The sequence below is a fragment of the Tamandua tetradactyla genome, chromosome 8 (genome assembly GCF_023851605.1).
Source record: "Tamandua tetradactyla isolate mTamTet1 chromosome 8, mTamTet1.pri, whole genome shotgun sequence".
NCBI classification, from domain to species: Eukaryota; Metazoa; Chordata; class Mammalia; order Pilosa; family Myrmecophagidae; genus Tamandua; species Tamandua tetradactyla.
This window is the reverse complement of record NC_135334.1, coordinates 103,819,397-103,842,405: the sequence shown is the minus strand read 5'-3', so window position 1 is coordinate 103,842,405 and position 23,009 is coordinate 103,819,397. Positions and strand designations below refer to the sequence as shown.

The window sequence follows — 23,009 nt, the reverse complement described above, 5'->3', positions numbered from 1 at the left end:
TGGGCTGGTCAGGGGATCCCAGACTTGCTCCTCCAAACAATAAAATATAAAATAAAATAAATAAAATTAAATAAAAATAAGTAAAGGGGGGCAGGCCACAGTGGTTCAGTAAGTAGACTTCTCGCTTGCTATGCTGAAGACCAGGATTCGATTCCTGGTGCCTGCCCATGCAAAAATAAATAAAATAAAACGAGTAAAGGGAAAACAGAATACAGAACTGTAATGATTAAAACCAAAAAGAGCTGGAGAACAAGCTCTCACTGGAAAAGATTGTCTTGGGTAAATCATGTCCATGCACCACCCCCCCTCCCGGCCCCCAACACTCAGTTGTCTTAGGGTGAAGGGATGGAAGAAAAAGTATTTTATGAATCTCTGCTCTGAAGTTCTATGACTTCATTGTTATTTAAAAATGGATATGTCCAAATGAAAATAATATGCAAAATCCCCAGGCTTCAGGTCTACTTCCTTTTAGAAACTTGTTCATTAAGGACAATGCAGCCTTTTGAGGATTTCTTTGTAATTTTTGAAGCATGCCACGGGTATTGACTCACCATACCTTCCTATCAGGGAGGCAAAGAAACTACAAATATCCCCATTTGGGAGGAGATAAACTGAAGCACAGAGAACTTTAGATAACAGCATTTCAGGGAAGGCTGTGGAAAATCTATTGGCTAAAGGGATTTCAATATTCAATCCTTCCAGTTCTCTCTCTCTTCTCTTTTTCATACACTGTCTCAGTAAAATACATTTATTTTTTGAAAAAAAATAGAATATTCAGTTGAGAAAAAAAAGAAGAAAGACACGTAATTCCATCATTGAAAAATAAATATTGCGGAGAGGAGGGGCCAAGATGGCGGCTTAGCAATGTGTGCATTTTAGTTCGTCCTCCAGAACAATTACTAAATAACCAGAAACAGTACAGAACAGCTCCTGGAGCCACGTCAGTGACCAGACACACAGCGTACCCCAGTCTGGACCAGCTGGACCCGCTGCAAGCCTCCTCAAAACCGTGAGTTCCCCAAGCCGCAGCGGCCGGCGCCCGGCTCCCCTCCCCCACAGGCATCTTCCCAGAGGGAAAGGAAAGAGACTCAAACCTGGTCAAGGCAGAGTTTGCTTATTGGGCTCATGGAAAAAGAGGTAAGGGGAGGAAACAGAGGTTTTAGGGGCTGTTTTTCTACGGAGACTTGGCAGCCTCTGGATTCAGCGGCGGGACTTCTTGGACTCCAACTGCCCCAGGCATAGGCAGAAACGGGCTGCTTTCAGGGCTGTCTCCCACCTGTGCCTTCCCCAGGGGAAGCGTGAAGCCTAACTCAGGTGGAATCCCTCCTTCAAGGAATTCAGACCCCAGGACTTGGCAATTTGAAGCCATTAAAACCAGCCTACAACCTCTCCTCCATCTCCACCATGCCCCCAGCAGGGAAAGTCTTCCAAAGTTAAAAGTGCCGCAACATCTTTTGCTGGTGCTACCTGCAGGCAGACGCGCCACATACTGGGCAGGATAAGAAAAAAAAAGCCCAGAGACTTCACAGGAAAGTCTTTTAACCTGCTGGGTCTCACCCTCAGGGAAAACTGATGCAGGTGACTCCTTTCCCCTGATAGGAGGCCAGTTTAGTCCGGGAAAACCCGGCTGGAGTCTATAATACCAACGTAGACCCTCCTAAGGGTGGGGAGGGAAAAGGCACTATACAAGCAGGGCAAGAAACAGGAAAACAAGAACTGAAAAATTCTCCTCTGTTAAACAAAACCTAAGCTAGAGGTCTGGAAAAGCTGAACTGAAGGTCAAAGAACAGATAGACAACAAATTCATCTAGCAAGAAAACCCTAGGTAAGAGAAGTGAAAGCAATCTCCAGAATAAACTAATTAAGGTAATTAAATGTCTAGATGCCAGCAAAAAATAACAAATCACACCAGGAAAATTGAAGATATGGCCCAGTCAGAGGAACAAACCAATAGTTCAAATGAGATACAAGAGCTGAAACAACTAATTCAGAATATACGAACAGACATGGAAAACCTCATCAAAAACCAAATCAATGAATTGAGGGAGGATATGAAGAAGGGAAGGAATGAACAAAAAGAAGAAATGGAAAGTCTGAAAAAACAAATTACGGAACTTATGGGGATGAAAGTTACAGTAGAAGAGATGAAAAAAACAATGGAAACCTACAATGGTAGATTTCAAGAGATAGAGGTTAGATTAGGGAACTGGAGGATGGAACATCTGAAATCCAATAAGATACAGAAACTATGGGGAAAAAATGGAAAAATATGAGCAGGGACTCAGGGAACTGAATGATAATATGAAGCACACAAATATATGTGTTGTGGTTATCCCAGAAGGAGAAGAGAAGGGAAAAGGAGGAGAAAAATGAATGGAAGAAATTATCACTGAAAATTTCCCAACTTTTACGAAAGACCTAAAATTACAGATCCAAGAAGTGCAGTGCACCCCAAAGAGAATAGATCCAAATAGACATTCTCCAAGACACTTACTAGTCAGAATGTCAGAGGTCAAAGAGAAAGAGAGGATCTTGAAAGCAGCTAGAGAAAAGCAATCCATCACATACAAGGGAAACCCAATAAGACTATGTGTAGATTTCTCAGCAAAAACCATGGAGGCGAGAAGACAGTGGGATGATATATTTAAATTACTAAAAGAGAAAAACTGCCAACTAAGAATTCTATACCCAGCAAAATTGTCCTTCAAAAATGAGGGAGAAATTAAAACATTTTCAGACAAAAGTCACTGAGAGAATTTGTGACAAAGAGACCAGCTCTGCAAGAAATACTAAAGGGAGCACTAGAGACAGATACGAAAAGACAGAAGAGAGAGGTGTGGAGAAGAGTGTAGAAAGAAAGAAAATTAGATATGACATATAAAATACAAAAGTCAAAATGGTAGAAGAAAGTACTACCCGTACAGTAATAACACTAATGTTAATGGATTGAACTGCCCAATCAAAAGACATAGACTGGCAGAATGGATTATAAAACAGGATCCTTCTATATGCTGACTACAGGAAATACATCTTAGACCCAAAGATAAACATAGGTTGAAAGTGAAAGGTTAGGGAAAGATATTTCATGCAAATAACAACCAGAAAGAGCAGGAGTAGCTATACTAATATCCAACAAATTAGACTTCAAATGTAAAACAGTTAAAAGAGACAAAGAAGGATACTATGTACTAATAAAAGGAACAATTCAACATGAAGACATAACAATCATAAATATGTATGCACCGAACCAGAATGCCCCAAAATACATGAAGCAAATACTGTGAACACTGAAAAGGGAAATAGACACATCTACCATAATAGTTGGAGACTTTAATTCCCCATTCTCATCAATGGACAGAACATCTAGACAGAGGATCAATAAAGAAACAGAGAATTTGAATATTACAATAAATGAGCTAGACTTACCAGATATTTATAGGCCATTACACCCCACAACAGCAGGATACACCTTTTTCTCAAGTGCTCATGGATCATTCTCAAAGATAGACCATATGCTGGGTCACAAAGCAAGTCTCAACAAATTTAAAAAGATTGAAATCATACAAAACACTTTCTCAGATCATAAGGAAATGAAGTTGGAAATCAATAATAAGCAAAGTGCCAGAAAATTCACAGATATGCGGAGGCTCAACAACACACTCTTAAAGAACCAGTGGACCAAGGAAGAAATCACAAGAGAAATCATTAAATATCTCGAGGCAAATGAATGAAAACACAACATATCAAAACTTATGGGACGCAGCAAAGGCAGTGCTAAGAGGGAAATTTATTGCCCTAAATGCCTATATCAAAAAAGAAGAAAGGGCAAAAATACAGGAATTAACTGTCCACTTGGAAGAACTGGAGAAAGAACAGCAAACTAACCCCAAAGCAAGCAAAAGGAAAGAAGTAACAAAGTTTAGAGCAGAAATAAATGAAATTGAGAACATGAAAACAATTGAGAAAATCAATAAAACCAGAAGTTGGTTCTATGAGAAAATCAATAAGATTGATGGGTCCTTAGCAAGACTGACAAAAAGAAGAGAGAGGATGCAAATAAAGAAGATCAGAAATGGAAGAGGAGACATAACCACTGACCCCACAGAAATAAAGGAGGTAATAACAGGATGCTATGAACAACTTTATGCCAATAAATACAACAATGTAGATGAAATGGACAACTTCCTAGAAAGGCATGAACAACCAACTTTGACTCAAGATGAAATAGATGACTTCAACAAACCAATCACAAGTAAAGAAATTGAATCAGTCATTAAAAAGCTTCCCAAAAAGTAAAGTCCAGGACCAGACGGCTTCACATATGAATTCTACCAAACATTCCAGAAACAATTAGTACCAACCCTGCTCAAGCTCTTCAAAAAAATTGAAGTGGAGGGAAAGCTACCTAATTCATTCTATGAAGCCAACATCACCCTCATACCAAAACCAGGCAAAGATATTACAAAAAAAGAAAACTACAGACCAATCTCTCTAATGAATATAGATGCAAAAATCCTCACCAAAATTTTAGCAAATCGAATCCAGCAACACATTAAAAGAATCATACATCATGACCAAGTAGGATTCATCCCAGGTATGCAAGGATGGTTCAACATAAGAAAATCAATTAATGTAATACACCATATCAACAAATCAAAGCAGAAAAATCACATGATCATCTCAATTGATGCAGAGAAGGCATTTAACAAGATTCAACATCCTTTCCTGTTGAAAACACTTCAAAGGATAGGAATACAAGGGAACTTTCTTAAAATGATAACAGGAATATATGAAAAACCCACACCTAATATCATCCTCAGAAAAACTGAAAACTTTCCCCCTAAGATCAGGAACAAGAAAAGGATGTCCACTATCACCACTGTTATTCAACATTGTGTTGGAAGTTCCAGCCAGAGCAATTAGAAAAGAAAAAGAAATACAAGGCATCAAAATTGGAAAGGAAGAAGTAAAACTATCACTGTTTGCAGATGATATGATACTATATGTCGAAAACCCTGAAAAATCCACAGCAAAACTACTAGAGCTAATAAACGAGTACAGCAAAGTGGCAGGTTACAAGATCAACATTCAAAGATCTGTAGTGTTTCTATACACTAGTAATGAACAATCTGAGGGGGAAATCAAGAAACAAATTCCATTTACAATTACAACTAAAAGAATAAAATACTTAGGAATAAATTTAATTAAGGAGACAAAAGACCTATACAAAGAAAACTACAAGAAACTGTTAAAAGAAATCACAGAAGACCTAAATAGATGGAAGGGCATACTGTGTTCATGGATTGGAAGACTAAATATAGTTAAGATGTCAATTCTACCTAAATTGATTTACAGACTCAATCTGTAAATCAATCAATCCCAACAAAATCAATACCAATCAAAATCCCAACAACTTACTTTTCAGAAATAGAAAAACTAATAAGCAAATTTACTGGAAGGGCTGGGTGCCCTGAATTGCTAAAAGTATCTTGAGGAAAAAAAACGAAGCTGGAGGTCTCACGCTGCCTGACTTTAAGGCATATTATGAAGCCACAGTGGTCAAAACAGCTTGGTACTGGCATAAAGATAGATATATTGACCAAGGGAATCGAATAGAGTGTTCAGATATAGACCCTCTCATCTATGGACATTTGATCTTTGATAAGGCAGTCAAGCCAACTCACCTGGGACAGAACTGTCTCTTCAATAAATGGTGCCTAGAGAACTGGATATCCATATGCAAAAGAATGAAAGAGGACCCTCATCTCACACCCTATACAAAAGTTAACTCAAAATGAATCAAAGATCTAAACATCAGGTCTAAGACCATAAAACAGTTAGAGGAAAATGTAGGGAAATATCTTATAAATTTTATAACTGGAGGCGGTTTTATAGACCTTACACCTAAAGCAAGAGCACTGAAGAAAGAAAGAAAGAAATGGGAACTCCTCAAAATTAAACCCTTTTGTGCATCAAAGAACTTCATCAAGAAAGTAAAAAGACAGCCTACACAATGGGAGACAATATTTGGAAACGGCATATCAGATAAAGGTCTTGTATCCAGAATTTATAAAGAGATTGTTCAACTCAACAACAAAAAGACAGTCAATCCAATTACAAAATGGGGAAAAGACTTGAACTCTCAGAAGAGGAAATACTAATGGACAAAAGGCACATGAAGAGATGTTCAACGTCCCTGGTCATTAGAGAAATGCAAATCAAAACCACAATGAGATATCATCTCACACCCATCAGAATGGCCATTATCAACAAAACAGAAAATGACAAGTGCTGGAGAGGATGTGGAGAAAGAGGCACACTTATTCACTGTTGGTGGGAATGTCAAGTTGTGCAACCACTGTGGAAGGCAGTTTGGCGGTTCCTCAAAAAACTGAATATAGAATTGCCATATGACCCAGCAATACCATTGCTAGGTATCTACTCAGAGGACATAAGGGCAAAGACACAAACAGACATTTGCACACCAAGGTTTATAGCAGCATTATTTACAATTGCAAGGAGATGGAAACAGCCAAAATGTCCATCAACAGACAAGTGGCTAAACAAACTGTGGTATATACATTCAATGGAATAGTATGCAGCTTTAAGACAGAATAAACTTATGAAGTATGTAACAACATGGATGGACCTTGAGAACATTATGCTGAGTGAGACTAGCCAAAAACTAAAGGACAAATACTGTATGGTCTCAGTGATATGAACTGACATTAGTGAATGAACTTGGAATATTTTGTTCATAACAGAAACCATCAGAGATAAAAATAGGGTAAGATATTGGGTAATTGGAGCTGAAGGGATACAGATTGTGCAACAGGACTGGACACAAAAACTCAGAAATGGACAGCACAATACTACCTAACTGTAATATAATTATGTTAAAACACTGAATGAACCTGCATGTGAGAATGATAGAGGGAGGAGGGCTGGGGACATAATGAAATCAGAAAGAAAAATAGATGTTAAAGATTGAGATGGTATAATCTAGGAATGCCTAGAATGTATAATAATAATAGTGAAATGTACAAGGTACAATTTTAAAAATGTTTTTGCATGAGGAAGAACAAAGGAATGTCATTGTTGCAGGGTACTGAAAATAGATGGTAATTAATATTTTAAAATGTCACTTTCTGTGTGAGACTAAAGCAAAAAATGTTTATTTGTCACAAAATTTATATTTTGACTAGTGCATTTCCTAATATAACTTATGTAGATAGTTTGATTGAATGCCATAAGTACTTGGAATCTCAGGTAGGACATGAGATTTTGCTGGTTTGTCCAAAGTGATGCCCCAATGAATCCCAGAGTGATTTGGTCAGTTAGTGGAAAAGTATCTGCAAACCCCCTTTGGGGAGTGGTGAGAACGGGGAGAAATTCAACTTCCCCAAGTTGAATTCTTGATATTCTCACAAGCAGTGTGGACAACCAAAGCTATAGGCAGAGCCCCCAGTCTTGGGGTTTGTTCATATGAAACGTAACCCCGCAAAGGATAGGTCAAGTCTACTTAAAATTTAGGCCTAAGAGTCACCCCCAAGAGAGCCTCTTTTGTTGCTCAGATGTGGCCCTTCTCTCCAGCCAACACAACGAGCATTCTCACCACCCTACCCCTTTCTACGTTGGACATGACTCCCAGGGGTGTGGACCTTCCTGGCAACGTGGGACAGAGATCTTGGAATGAACGGAGACTCAGCATCAAGGGATTGAGAAAAACCCTAGAATGAGCTGAGACTTAGCATCAAGGGAATGAGAAAACCTTCTCGACCAAAAGGGGGAAGAGGGAAATGAGACAAAGTGTCAATGGCTGAGAGATTCCAAACAGAGTCGCAGAGTCGAGAGGTTATCCTGGAGGAGGTTATTCTTTTTTTCACTTGGGCAGGCACCGGGAATCGAACCTGGGTCCTCTGGCATGGCAAGCAAGCCTCCTTGCCTGCTGAGCCACCATGGCCCACCCTGGAGGTTATTCTTATGCATCAAGTAGATATCATCTTGTTATTCAAGACGTAATGGAGAGGCTGGAGGGAACTGCCTGAAAATGTAGAGCTGTGTTCCAGTAGCTATGTTTCTTGAGGATGATTGAATAATGATACAGCTGTCACAATGTGACTGTGTGATTGTGAAAACCTTGTGTCTGATGCTCCTTTTATCTACCTTGTCAACAAAGGAGTAGAAAATGTGGAATAAAAATAAATAATAGGGGGAACAAATGCTAAAATAAATTTAGTTTAAATGCTAGTGATCAATGAAAGCAAGGGGTAAGGGGTATGGTAGGTATAATCTTTTTTTTTTTCTTTCCTGTGTTCATTTTATTTCTTTTTCTATTGTCTTTTTATTTCTTTTTCTGAATTAATGCAAATGTTCTAAGAAATGATGAATATGCAACTAAGTGATATTGTGAATTACTGATTATGTATGTTGTTTTATTTTGTTTCTTTATTTTTTAAATTAATAAATAAATTAAAAAATATATATTGTTAGACACCTAATTCCACCACTGAAATATATTGTGAGCAGTTTGGGCATTTAAGCTATTGGATATTTCTCAGTGCAATATGTACAAGAGAAAGAGGGAGAAATACAACTTCTAAATCAACTGTAAAAAGAAATACAAGAATTTTTTATGGATTTTACAAACCCTTAAAAGTTTTCAGTAGCACAACTCCTTGCCAGATTGAATGTACTCAGAAAGTTATGGCAAGAGCCCCATTATTTATGGGGTCACTGAGAAGAGCAATGTATAGTGTTGATATTTTATAAGAAGACCACATGACCATGTTTGGGCAGACATAGGTGATTGGTGGTAACTATAATAGGTGGATAAATGCCTCAGGCTCTGTGGCAAGACCAAGTGCCACACAGGGCTTTTAGTTTCATCATTGGATGGACATGCCACATCAGCTGTATATATACTTATGCTCTGCACTGGAGGATGAGAAATATAAGAAATTTTCTCTATCTTGTAGAAACTTATAGTTAGACATTAATACACTAAAAATTTCTGTAAGCTCTAAAACTCATTTTCAAACAAAAATCTTAGGGTAAAAACAATATATAAAATAGATTAAAGCAGACTGTTCTGATAGAGACAGAGATAGAGGCCTGGAGACCCATCCATTTGGCCTCAGAAATCATCTGCACTTTTTTTTGCATGGGGCCCCTGTTCTATTTTGCTAGCTGCCGGAATGCAACACACCAGAGATAGATTGGCTTTTAATAAAAGGGGATTTATTTTGTTAGTTCTTCAGAGGAAAGGCAGTTAACTTTTATCTGAGGTTCTTTCTTACATGGGAAGGCTCAGAGTGATCTCTGCTGGCCTTCTCTCCAGGCCTCTGGGTTCCAACAACTTTCCCTGGGGTGATTCCTTTCTACATCTCCAAAGGCCTGGACTGAGCTGCTTGTGCTGAGATGAGGCATGCTGAGCTGCTTGGGCTGTGCTATGTTGCACTCTCTCATTTAAGCACAAGCCAATTAAGTCAAACGTCATTCATTGCAGCAGGCACACCTCCTAGCTGACTGCAGATATAATGAGCAACACATGAGGTTCACATACCATTGGCTCATGTCCACAGCAACAGAACTAGGCACCTTCACCTGGCCAAGTTGATAACTGAATCTAACTACCACAGCCCCTAAGTGCTCCAAAAAACAGCGTGAAACCTCATAGCTCCAGGAGATGTGTGCAAACATGGTTCGGTCAGAGTACGTGGCTATGACTATGGTTGCTCCTGCTATAGAAGCCAGCTTCAGTAAGCTCCCTCTATGTACTTTTAGCTGGCTTTGCCTCTATTAATTCATTTAATCTTACAACAATCTTGATATGATATAAGCATTCCTATTTGATGGCTAAGGAAACAGAAGTTTGGAAGGATAAAGCAACTTACCCAACATCTCACATGTATATTTGGTGGGCCTAAGATTAAGACACAAGTCTAGTTGACTCCAACATCTCATGAGTCTTGCATCTAAATGGAGTGCAAGAGATGAATAGTCACTCACAAAAAAATAGAGCAAACTGCACAAAGACATTCTACCAAGTAGGTCATGGTAGCCAAAATTGAGATTCGCTGATATATACACTGTGTGAGTGAAACTCTCGGGACAGAAGTCCTTAATGTTTAGGAGGAAGGAATTCAGAGCCAAAAAACATTCCAAATATGTTTTAATTACTGTGTTGTTTTAACATATGCCCACAAATTCTTTGATATTCCTCTCCCCAGCCATGATGTTTAATTCTTCTTCCCTTGAGTGTAGGCTGGACTTAGTAACGCTTCCGACAAATAGCATATGGATACGGAAAAATAGTAAATACCTGGAAGACACCAGCTTAACCAAGTGATCAATTTAACATCACCAGTAATAAGGCATGTTAACGTGATGTATATTCTAATATGGTAATTAGTCAATAGTATTGTTCTACTGTTAATTTCTTAGTTTTGACTGAAGTACTGTGGTTATGTAAGATGTTAACATTAAGGGAAGCTGAATGAAGTATGTCTGGGAACTCTACTGTATTTGTACATATTCTATAAATCTATAATTATTTCAAAATTAAGAGCTTTTTGAAAGTGATGCTTGGAATACGAATGGGAGAAGAAGAGTAGAAAGTGTTTCCAGTTGGGGAACTGGTTTGGATAAAGGCCCAAAGTTTGGACTGTATGAGAGGAGTTTCAAGGATGAGATTGTTAAGCCAGTTTATAAAAGGCCAAGGAACTAAGTACATAAAAGGAATCAACAATACCTAAGTCTGGAAAGATACTTTGGGTCCAGGTTTCAAAGGTTCCTAGGTTCAAGATTGAGAAATTTGGATTTGCAAAAAAGTGTCTAAACCCCTCTACTTCCAAAAAGCTGCTAAATTGGTAACAAAATGGAACAGAGAGCCAAAATGAGGCAGAAGTAATAAATATTACAAGATAGAAGTATTAGGCTAAATACCATCATGGGGCACTGAACTAAGCTTTTCTGACAATTAAGGCAAAAAATAAATATATTTATTATTTTATTATTTGCAGAAGCAAAAATACCTTCCTTCTGTTATCACTTTTGAAGTAGTGTGGTTTGAAGCTGTATGTACCCCCAGAAAAACATGTTCCTAAATTCAGTCCACTCCTGTGGGTATGAACCCATTGTTTAGTAGAAACTTTTGATGAGGTACTTCAGATACGGTATGGCCCACCTCTTTCAGGATGAGTCTTAATCCTATTACTAGGGTTCTTTATAAGCTGAGTGAAATTCAGGCAGAGAGAAAACCACAGAAAACAAAATGCTGGACATCAATGGAACCCAGAAGAGAAGGGATTAGACCAGGAGATGCCACTATGTGCCTTGCCATGTGATGGAGGAACCAAGGGTTGCCAGCAGCCAGCCCTAGAATGCCACAGTGTTCAGGGAAAAAGCAGAGCCTTCGTGACATCCTAGTTTGGATTTTCTTTCAGGTTTAAAACTTTAAGCTAATAAATTCCCTTTTTATGAAACAGGGGTAGGCTGTTCAGATAGATGATCCTCGTACAGGTCTTTTTAAAAGGGCTTCATGTCTACAATCAAATAATAGCTCAATGAAGACATTCCTGCAAAGTCTGAGATAATGTGAGCCAACCAGTTTATGACTATCTAAAAAAATGCTATGAAGAATCAAAAAGAATGAATAGTTATGCACCAATTTGACCATTCCTCTCTCTTACTAAAAAGGCTACAATGATTCTCCATTACCTATAGATTTAAAACTAAATATTCTGTAGTAGAAAAGCTGTACTCAGAGATTTGTTAGAGAAGTTATCAACTATGCATAGTCCTGATTGTGCCAAAGGCTTTATGTTGCTGACTTTGACTATTGACAAGTATCTAATGGATTTGTTAAAGAAGGTGTGGAAGGTAGCTAGACTGGATGGGACTTGGAAAGGCCTATATGCCAGAGGCCAGTGGGTTCTCAGCATCAGGTGGTATGGTTCGTAGCATCAGGTTTTTCATAGAAAGGTAACCACAGGAATGAAAAGAGTGATGGATATGATGTACCTTCATTAATTTATTCAAAAAATGTTTATTGAATACTGTGATATTTGGAGCCATATATCCCAGAAAACCATGTTCTTAAGATTAATCCATTCCTGTGGGTTAAACCCATTTTAAGTAGGAGATTTTGATGAAGTTACCTCAGTTATGGTGTGGCCCAAATCAATACGGATGGTTCTTAATCCTATTACTGGAGTCCTTTATAAGTGGAATGAAATTCAGACAGAGAGAAAGCCACAGGAATGAAGAAGCTAAAAGTCAACAAAGCACAGAAGAGAAGGGAGAGACCAAAAGAGGCTGCCATGTACATTGCTATGTTACTGAGAAGCCCACACCAGAATGCCAGTCCTCAGGACAAAGCATTACTTTCTCCTAACCTCAAAACTATGGGCCAATAATTCCCATTGTTTAAGCCAACCCATTGCATGGTATTTGCTTTAGCAATGCAGAAACTAAAACAAGTAACTACCACTATTCTAGATGCTTAGGAGTATATCAATAAACCAAAAGATTAAAAAAAAAAAAAAAGACTGCCCTTATGATGTTTATATTTTAGTGGAAGGAGATAGTAAAAAAAACAGTAAGTTTGAAGATGTTGTGTTCTGGGAATAGGAAAAAAATAGGGGAGGGTAAGAGAAAATGGAGTGCAAGATCTGTATGAGAGTGGAGCAAGTTGCAATTTTTAATCGGTGGTCAGAGAAGTTGTGCTGAGAAAGTGAAATGTGAGCAATGCTTTAAAGAAGGTGAGAGAGTTGGCTATTTAAATGTATGAGAGAAGGTCTCACCACACAGAGGGAAGAGCCAGGGCAGAAGTATAGCCAGGAGTTGGATGAGTTGGGGGAGAGGAGTAGGAGATGAGGTTAGGGAGGTGATGTGGGCTTCCGGGGGCCACTGCAGGAGCTCTGACTTTTCTTCAGAGACTAATGTGGAGCCTCAGGAAAGTTCCAAATAGAAAAGTGATTTTATCTGGCTCACATTTTAAAGGGAATACTCTGACTGGGGCAAGGGTAGAAGCAGGAAGACCAATTTATGAAAGAAGCTCCCACGGAGCCCTGAGGTTAAACAGAGGCAAGTGCCAAGGACCATGTTGTGAATGGCCTTGTTGAAACTGGCCCATGAACTTGTCGCAGCATGAAGCTGACAAGAAGATGACTCTTTCCTAATTTTTCTGGTTGCAGGTTTCCTGGACTAAAGTGCAATCAGTCTGGTGACCACAGAGATGACTGCCTTCCCTGCCCATCCAGCCTTAGTTCAGTGGTTATATGGGGCCACCATATTTTCACTTTCTTTGAAGACACAGAGAGTCATTAAAATCTCTTCTGTGGCTTTTTTTCTCAGGGCAGAGACCCCCACAGTAGCCTCTTTTCCTGGAAAGAGTTTTATGTTTGGCTCTTGGGGCTGGGGAAAGTGAGCAGTAAGGCATCTATTTGGACAACTCCAGTCTGTCTCCTGGATCCCAACACTGTCATGGTACGGAGAGCATATCCGTGGTGCCCCAGCTCATACGATTGAAGAAAGGTTAAAACTAGCTTATCCCCAGACAGAATTTAGAGCAATGCTGTGCAATAGAAATATAATGCAAGCCACATGTGTAATTTTAAATTGTCTAGAAGTTACATTCTTAAAAGCAAAAAGAAACAGATGAAATTAATTATAATTATAAATTTTATTCAACCCTGTATGTCAAAGCTATTATGTTAGCATGCAATCAATATAAAAAAAAAAGGCTTAATGAGTAATTTTGCGTTCTTTTTCATGCTAAATCTTCAAAATCTGGTGTATATTTTATACTTTCCAGACATCTCAATCCAGACTAGCCCCGTTTCAAATGCTCAATAGCCACATGTGGCTAGAGGCTACTGCATCGGACAGCACAATTCTGGAGCTACAGATGCCAAGAAGCCTGTATTTCTCAAGGCCAACCAGCTTTACACTCAACTATTTTGTGCATCAAGTACTAATGATATGTAGGGCTTGCATTATGAATATGAAATATGAAATACTGGTATTACATGGTATAAGGGAAGAAGAGACACCTAGATTACATCCCACCCTCAACTGCCATCCCCCCCCACTCCCCACATCAAAGACATATATAAATGGAAAACAGCTTTGTAGGCAGAGAAGTGTTTAGTCTAAGCTTATTACTATTAATACAACTACTAGTTCTTCTTTGGAGCTTCTAGACTGACCCAGCCAAAATGCATTAAAAAGTGAAAAGGCACTCAAAGAGCAAAAGGTGTCAAGTGACAGTGGTGCTGGGCTTACTCTAGGGGTTTAACCTCAGGAAGATGTGAGTTTCCAGCTTGGGGTAAACACATCTTTATTGAGCCAGCTTTTTTCCAGTTACCACTGTCAGGGTAATTTATGGCTAAGTTTTGGTGTGTTTTTCATCAGGACAATTTATTTCCAGGTCCTGTCAAGGGTCTCTATATTGCCTGTCAGCGATTACTGGTTCATGCTGGAATCTCTCCATCAAACACAGCCAACAAAGCAAAAGCTTGGGCTTGACCAGGTGTTTGTACTTGGTGGGTTGCAAGGTGTGAAAAAGGCAACTGATTCACCAATCAGGCTGAATCTACAAAGATGTGGAGGGCAATAAAGGGAACAGTTAAGTAAATATTTATTATTTTACATACTTTTACTATACTGTACGAGTAAAATCTATTTTGACCTCCCCCCCTTTGTTGACTGAATAAATGATGTAACTAAAACACTTTATTATTCTTAAGCCCAAGACAAAAATCTGTTCATATCCTGCGCCTTTCACAAAGCCAAGTTATAGAATTCTGAAGACTATAATTGGATCAAGTGACCCTTAAATTCCCTGACAGAGACGCTATGATTTTGTAATTTGACTAGAAATGTGCTAATGAGATCAAATATCAATAGGTCTGAAAAATACAAGCTTTGATTTTTTTTTTTTGCTGTTTTTCTTTTCCACCAAATTGTTTTATTTAGATAAATCTGGCTAACAACGAATACATGTATAAATCTGTGTAATTTTTTCTTACTCAATTGCTATCATTTCCTCCTGTTTACCATTCCCATAATTTTCTCTGGCAATGTTTTTCCTTTGATTTGACCATTGGAACTCCACAGATTTGGAACCTAATGTGGGTATAAACTCTTATTGGAGTAACACTTGGGAAAGCAATCCTAGAAAAGGCAAGTTTTAACAACTGCAGTGGCCTGACAAAATTAAGCATCCACTTGCAATGTGACAGTGCCCTGTACTGAATGGCTAGGGATCATGAGAATGTCTTCTCTTGGGTCCCATGACCCAGTAGGATAATTGTATTTGTGCAAACACCAATCCATTTAAACTTTCAATAAATACAAAGCACCATTTTAAACCATTTCAGTAGAATAAAAAAATATTGCATGTTTATCGGCCTGTTTTGCATCTTGAACTGGCTTGGAAGGCTGTTCATAGAAGAGAAGATGAAACTGTTGATTGGTTGCTACTGCAAGCTCTTTAGACTTCAGGACTTTCTGCTCTTCAAGCCTCAGCAGACTTTTTGCAGCAATAATGGTACTCTTCATTTGCATTGCCACTGTCAGGGGACTGACATTCCCAGGGACTGGAGTGATATAACTGGCTTCCTTCCTGCCTTCTTCAAAATCCACATCTCCAACTAACTTGGGCTTAGAGGTTACGGCATCTTCAGCTCTGTTTATTCCAACATAAAAATGATGTCCATCCTTGGTCATAACTGCTGTGATCAGATTTGGAATATCTGCACAATATCTGCAAGCATTGTATGTTTCTGCAACTGTTCTTTGGGACCATAGTGATGAGGTATTGTAACAGTGGCATCTCCTCCAGGTAATAACATTGTGGTGGACATTCGAACATTCTTTGATCTTCCAGCCACAGCCACATTCTTCCCTAGCACTGGAGTTCCAGCTCACTTGATTATTTCTCACACACCCCATGGGATAGCAGGGAGCATGGAATACTGGTCCAAACACATTCGCCCTACATTAATTTCATGAAAGCCGTCAACATCCTTGTCTGGAGGAGCAGACTCACAAATCTTTCATCAGTGTGCTCTAGAAGGGGCAGCTGAACAAGAAGGCCATCTACACTGTCATCATTACTTAGCTTATAGATCGAATTCAGTTCTTCCTCTGAAATCGAAGCTGGTTTCAAAATAATTTCTTTGATGATTCCCACATCCACGGCTGCCCAGGTCTTGTTGAGGACCTAGGAATGATGGCAGGGTTCTTGCTAACCAGAACCACACTCAGGAGTGGTTGCCTGTTGCCTGAGGCTACCCACTCTTTCACCTCCTGCCTCACTTCCTGCTTGATCTGCTGGACAAGTTTCTTACCAGTCATGATAACAGCTTCATTTGCAACTACCGAGTGGAGGCAGCAGCTCTACTCAGCGAGGAAGAACTTCTGTGGTTTGGGCTGTTACATAAAGCACTTAATGGGGTGCACACCCCATTAGACTCTGGTCCTGGATCCCTGTGAACTGAACAATTACTTCACCTCCAAGGACTATGGGATTCACAACTGGACTTAATGACCTGTAGAATTCATTGGGCTCTGCCTCTTTTATATAAGCTAAAAGTGGAGACACTGCCCATGGCCACATCTTTGCTCAAGGGTTGTGAAAAATACCTTTAGGTCCCATAACTCCCTAGCCATCATATGGGATGCTTTTGTTCTCTCCAAGCTCTCCATGCTCAATGTACGTGTGCAGAATGATTCATACTTGCAGCAGGGAAGGTCATCAAATTCCAGAAAGTCCAGGAATTCTGGGTTGCTCCAGAGAGGAGCCATGAGTGTGAAAAGTGAACACCTGACAGGCTCAGACATTCCCAAAGGTGGCAGGGTTCTAATTACCCTCTAAGCAGTCTTTCCCCACCCAATTCACAACACTGCTAGAGTAATTGCCATGAAACAAAAATCGGATCTAATCACTCCCATTTCACAAACCCTTGACACCTCAACACCTGCAAAATGAAGCCTAAACAGAATGAAGTCTAAGTGAGGGATTTCAGACTGTAGCCAGCTGACCCCAACCCATCATTCCAACCTTGTATCACATTACATTCCTCCATGCATCCTGAATGATGCCTCAGCCCAGTGGATGTCTCATCATTCTTCACCATGCATTTTTTCCCCTACATATGTGCTTTGACTGTAATACCCTTCTTTGTCTTTCTGCTTCTTCAATGGTATGCTCAAAGAACTCCCCTGATGTGTATGGTCTAAGAAGCACCTCTGTCCCTCATATCATGCTACTTATATCCTTCTATTATTTGAATTTAATTCTGCCATTGATTTGAATTCATTATACAAATGTGCATTCCTTCCTTCCTACAGCTTTATTTTATGAAATCTTTGATATCATGGATCATGTCTTACTACTTTTTTGTCTTTCTCACAGCTCCTATTATATGGTCTTGATCACTGAACAAATATAATGTTTGTTTGTTGAATAAATAAATGGGAAGCTGATGCGTCTGATACTGGTGTAAGAGGGGGGTGATAAATATGTCACTTCTCAAACAGGAGGAGACCATTTAGAAGGAGGTCTTTGTGAAAGAAAGAGCACTAGACTGAGATTCAGAAGTCGTGTGTTTGGATGTTGGCTGGGAAGGCAATGTAGCTCAGCAGTTGGAGCAGAGACCGCAGGTCCAACATCATTCAGCATAAGTCCAGGCTCTGCCTTCATCTTCACATGGACTATCTCTATGTCCTCTCCTCTTCGTATAAAGATAGCACTCACTAGATTTGGGTCCCACCCAGGATGATTTCATCTTCAGATGCATCAACTAATTACATCTGCAATGACTTTATATCCAAATCAGATCACATTCTGAGGTTCCAGAATGTTCTAGTTTTCTAAGCTGAGGTTCCAAAATATTCCAGCTTTCTAAGCAGATAATAAAATGGGTTGGCTTTTAGCAATGGAAATTATTAGCTTACAAGCTTACAAATCAAGGCCTTATCAAGATGATAGCTTCTTCCTGAAGACTGACTGCTAGTTATCCTCTGTCACATGGCAAGGCACATGGTGGTGTCTGCTGATCTGTCCCTTCTCTTCCAGGTTTTGATGCTTTCAGCTTCTTGCTTCAATGGCTTTCTTTCTTTGAATTTCATTCTCTTATAAAGCAGTCCAGTAAGAGGATTAAGACCCACACTGAATGATCCTACTTCCAGTAGGCCCACACCCACAGGAATGGGTTAACTTCAAGAATATACTTTTGGGGGGTACATACAGCTTCAAACCATGATACAGGAGGACATGAATTTTGAGGATCACTGCTCAACCCACTACAACTGTCCAGCAGAAGACTACATACTTAATCATCCTTGAAGCCAGACATCAAAGTTCTGGCTAAAGGAATTTGAGTAGAAGACACATGAGCAATGTCCAATGTGTGCTTTTAAAACAAAAAGACATGCCTTCCATGTTCCTTTTTCTGCCTTCCCACTTGCAGGAATATGGAATGAGGATGAGAGCAACTTCTTAGGCTTTAATGGTGCAATCTCCTCCACCTTCAATCTTTATTATAGTAGTGTATTGGCAACCTCATCCTTCCATTTGCTTGGCCTAAAAACTTTGGCGTTATCCTTGATTACTCGTTTTTTTAAACAAATATATTCAATCTATCAACAAATTCCACTAGCTCTACTTTCAAAATATATCCAGAATCAATCAATCCATTTTTCATCATTTCTACTGGTCCCGGCTGCCATTACCATTAGCCTGGGTTACCACCATAGCCTTTTGTGATCCAATGCTTTTAAACTCAACCTCTCAGTCCATTTACAATAGAGCAGCCAGGGCAATCCTTTTAAGCCCTAGGTCAGTTCAATTCACTTCTTCTCTCAAACTCTCTCTAGGCTGCCCATTTCACTCAGAGATAAGGAGTCTTTATAATGACCTATAAGGCCCTGCAAGTTCTCCTTCTGTTACTGCTCTGACTTCATCTATCTTCTTGCTGTTTCTCACACACTTGGTGCACCAAGGGCCTTTGCACTGGCTGTTCCCTCTGCCTGGAATGCTTTTCCTCCAGATGTCCACATGATTAACTCCCACAGCTCAAGTTGCTAGGGAGACAGTCTTACTTAAAACTGTAACCTCAGCCCCATACCTGGTCCTCCCCAGCACCTGCTTGCTTTTCCTCCGTAGCACTTATCGCTTTCTAAACACCAGCACGTTTTTAAATTTTTGGTCAGATGCTTCTGCTCCACCCTAATAGAATGTAAGCTGCAGGTAGGCAAGGATTTTTTTGTATAAGTGTATTCATTACATATATATATATAGATTACCATTGAATCTTTTGTGCCCTGGCATACAATAAGCACTAAGTAACTATTTATAGAAGGAATGGAAAACAGAAGCAGGCAGTGATTCCAGCACCATGGAGCTGCTGTCTCAGACCTGGGTGATTTTATGACATAGAAATAACCTTCTGCTTTCGTCAAGTGAGATTTTGGTTGCAGCAGCTGACTCCATAGGCTAACTCACTCAGAGGTTAAAGGGCAGAAGATTTGGACGCTGAAGGACTTGATTCAGTCCTATTACTTCCCTGCTTAAAACCCTCCAAGTGCTGCCATTACAATGAAAATAATTTCTAATTTCCTTACCAGATCAACACCATTTGATCTGATCTGATGCCTGACTTTATCTTCCCCTTCTCATATTAAGCTCCACCACATTTGTTTCCTCGTTAGGACTTTCGCATTTGCAGCTCTCCCTAACTGAACCACTCCTGCCCACCCCCACGCCCAGATTTTCACTGAAGTGGCTCTTTATCATCAGGTCAGTTCAGGGCTCACTAGTTCATGATTCACAGAGACGTCCCTTCTGACCACCCAACCTAAAGCATAAGCACCCTGCTCCCCTGGAAAGTAAGAATCACTTTCTTCCTTCGTCCTGCTTTGCTTTCTTTACAGCACATAACATAATTCTGCACTGACCTTCTAATTCTTTGCCTCTCAGAATTGTCTGCCTAAAAATGGAAGTTTTTTCCACCAGCTTCCATCTTCTGTTGGTTAGATGTTGCATCCAGGGGTGTCAACTCCTTGTTCATTTCTAAGTCACTTGCGGGCCAATGTGTTTGAAGCCACAGAAAGTAAAGAGGCTGTTTGAGGTAAGATGCTATCAGTGCCAATTGATTAAAACCTTCAGGGAGAAGCTGGACTCAGAGATATGGGTGCAGGGTTGTGAGGGGGCAACAGAGGCTTCCGATACGCTTCCCTGCCCCCAACTGGTGTTTAAGGTTTATGAAAAAAGGAATTTTGTTTGTCTTGTCTAGTACTCTATTCTTAATTTATAAAGTAGTGCTTGGCTTTAGTTGGAGTTTGTCAAGGACATGTTGAATGAATGAAATGACTGAATTCTTTAGCCTAAGTCTCACTTTCCTCATCTTTAAAGGTGGCTAATGATGTAATCTATCTTGTAAGGTTATTGTGAGGGTTACATCAAATAAACCATGGAAGATGCTTAGTCCAGAGAAAGACCACAATAAACTACAAGCTGTTATGATTATTCTGATCTTAAAAAGATCATGTAACTCCTCTAGGCCTCATTTTCTTATTAATCACTATTTTACCTTCCTCGCAGAGTTGGATATGGGCAAAATGCAATGGTGTGGGTGACACTAGCCTATACTTGTAAGTTGCTATTGTCACTCATCTGTTCTTTTCAGTCGCTGGGGTTTCAGCTGGGAAAGAGTAGAAAATCCTGTCCCTCAGGAGGCTTCCTGTCTCACAAGGGAGACAGACAATAAGCAGAATAAATATTAAATTAATACGGCATGTGAAATGGTGTAGGTATTAGGGAGAGGAAGACAGCAGGGGAGGGGGATAGAGAGACCTGGCAGGTTGCAATTTTAAATAGGAGCAATCAGAGAAGCCCTTATACAGAAAGTGAGATTTACATAAAGACCTGACCCAGAAGAGGGGGCATGCAGAGTATTCTTGCGCAAATTACATTGTTTTATTTACCAGCCAGGATAGGTTAAGCCATGTGGTTACAACAAACATCTCAGGGGCTCTACACATTATAGTTTCATTTCCTGCTCATGCTATATGTCCTTTCTTCTTTGTCAGGAGGCACTGTTTGATGTTGGTCTTACTTGGGATCAAAGGCTCTATCTACCATGTGGAAAGTCGCAAGTTGCAAAAGTTGGGGATAGAGAGCATGACAGAGTCTCACACGGGCACTGCAGTGTCGCAGTCTGGAAGTGACACACATCACTTCTGCCTGTATCTACAGCCCACCACGAGGCACATGGCCTTGCCCAACTGCAAGGGGACAGGGACATATCATCCTCCTGAGTACTTGAAGGAGGAAAAAATGGGATGTGGATAAACAATGGATTTATGCCACATGAAATAATTGGCTTTATCTAAATAATAAAGTTTTATACAAATATTTCTTGCTGGTCAATAAAAATGCATCGGCATTCAAAAATCCTTTTATTATGGAAAATTTTGAACGCACACAAAACATAAGGATATTATAGTGAACTCCCACTTATCCATCACCCACCAACACATCACTATTCTAAGAACTGAAAAAGTTTCCACGGTACGAATGTAGCTTCAGTTAGTTCACCAATCACTTATATTGGCTATTTAGGTGTTGTCAATGTTTGCTACTATAAACAATGCTGCAATGAGCGAACATCCTTACTCCTAAATTCTTAGTCTCTTATATGATTATTTCCATATGATGATATCCCATGGCCCTTCTAATGACAGCATCCCAGATTACTTTCTGCCCTACCAACTGAATTCCTGGGTTACTATTCATTTCCAAGCCAGTCCACAACCCCAGCAAAATGGAAGGGGCAGCACAACAGGCCATTTCCAAACAGTGTTTTTCAGTCTTCAACAACATCTAGACGCATAATGTACTTTAAAGGAAAGATGATTAATACATGAATTATCAGACTGAATTGGAATATGATTCATGATACAAAAGTTGAGAGTCTCTTAAAAGATCATTTAATTAGAAATTTATTAGAAAGCTCTATTTCCTGGAGAAGTTCTGTTTTTGCTAGGATACAATCCCTTATTCCAATGTGTGCTTTGAGCAAAGGTAGCTTTGCAGTTTGATGCAAAGGCATGTCAGGCACAGGCGCCACTATCTATAACCTGTGGGACCTCAGGCAAGTTATTTAGCCTCTCTTAGCCTCTATCCTTAAATAAAGTGTTAATTCTAACTCACAGGTTTGTGACATGTAGGTAAGAGCATTTGTGAAAATATTTATGAGTGGTCTAGCATATGGTGGGTGCATAATACGAAGTTCCTTTCCTTTCTTATTCTTTTTCCTTCTCTTTTATTTTCATAAAATAGTCAAGACACGAATCCTGCAGTAATTTTGAATGACACCATTCATGTCATAGTTCTCAGCAAGGTCTAGTCTTGAGTACATGTCCAGCCATCAGTAAAACTGATTCAAACTCAGTGTTTTTCCATGACACCCAAACCAAATTTTGGAAAAATTCTTTATTTGGAAAATTCCCATTCCCTCATTTGTAGCAGTCAAATGCTATTTAACCCAGGACCCAACACCTTTCAATTTGTCATTTTCAATGTTAATAAATGACTGAGTTCATTTCCTGTTTTCATCTGCTCACCAACCTGCCAGCAGCAGCCACATGCCAGCCTTAAAATAATCACATTGGTAAACAACTGGTTCAAATTATTAAGAGGATATCTATAATTGTGTTAAATTGTCAATCAGTTGGAAATGGGCAGGCATGGCTTCTATCATCCAGTAGTGTGATTGAACAAATACAGGAATCAGTTTAGGAGGGCCCAGAAGGAACATGGCCACAAAACTTGAAAAGATGTGCTCAAGTTTGGTGAGAAGGGAAATTTGATGAAAAGAAGTTTGATGAAAAGCCCCACTATCTACAAGCTGCCTGACCTCAGGCAAATTACTTAGTCTTGCTCTCCATGTTTTCCCCAGAGTGCTTGGTACAAGCCTAGTGCACAATAGGCTTTG

The 23,009-nt window shown here is 39.5% G+C and overlaps 1 pseudogene; it reads right to left on the bottom strand.

The window, feature by feature from the left end:
- Positions 1 to 15,372: 15,372 nt before the first annotated feature.
- On the bottom strand, positions 15,373 to 16,815 carry LOC143645266 (bifunctional methylenetetrahydrofolate dehydrogenase/cyclohydrolase, mitochondrial pseudogene; annotated as a pseudogene).
- Between the last annotated feature and the right edge of the window lie 6,194 nt (positions 16,816 to 23,009).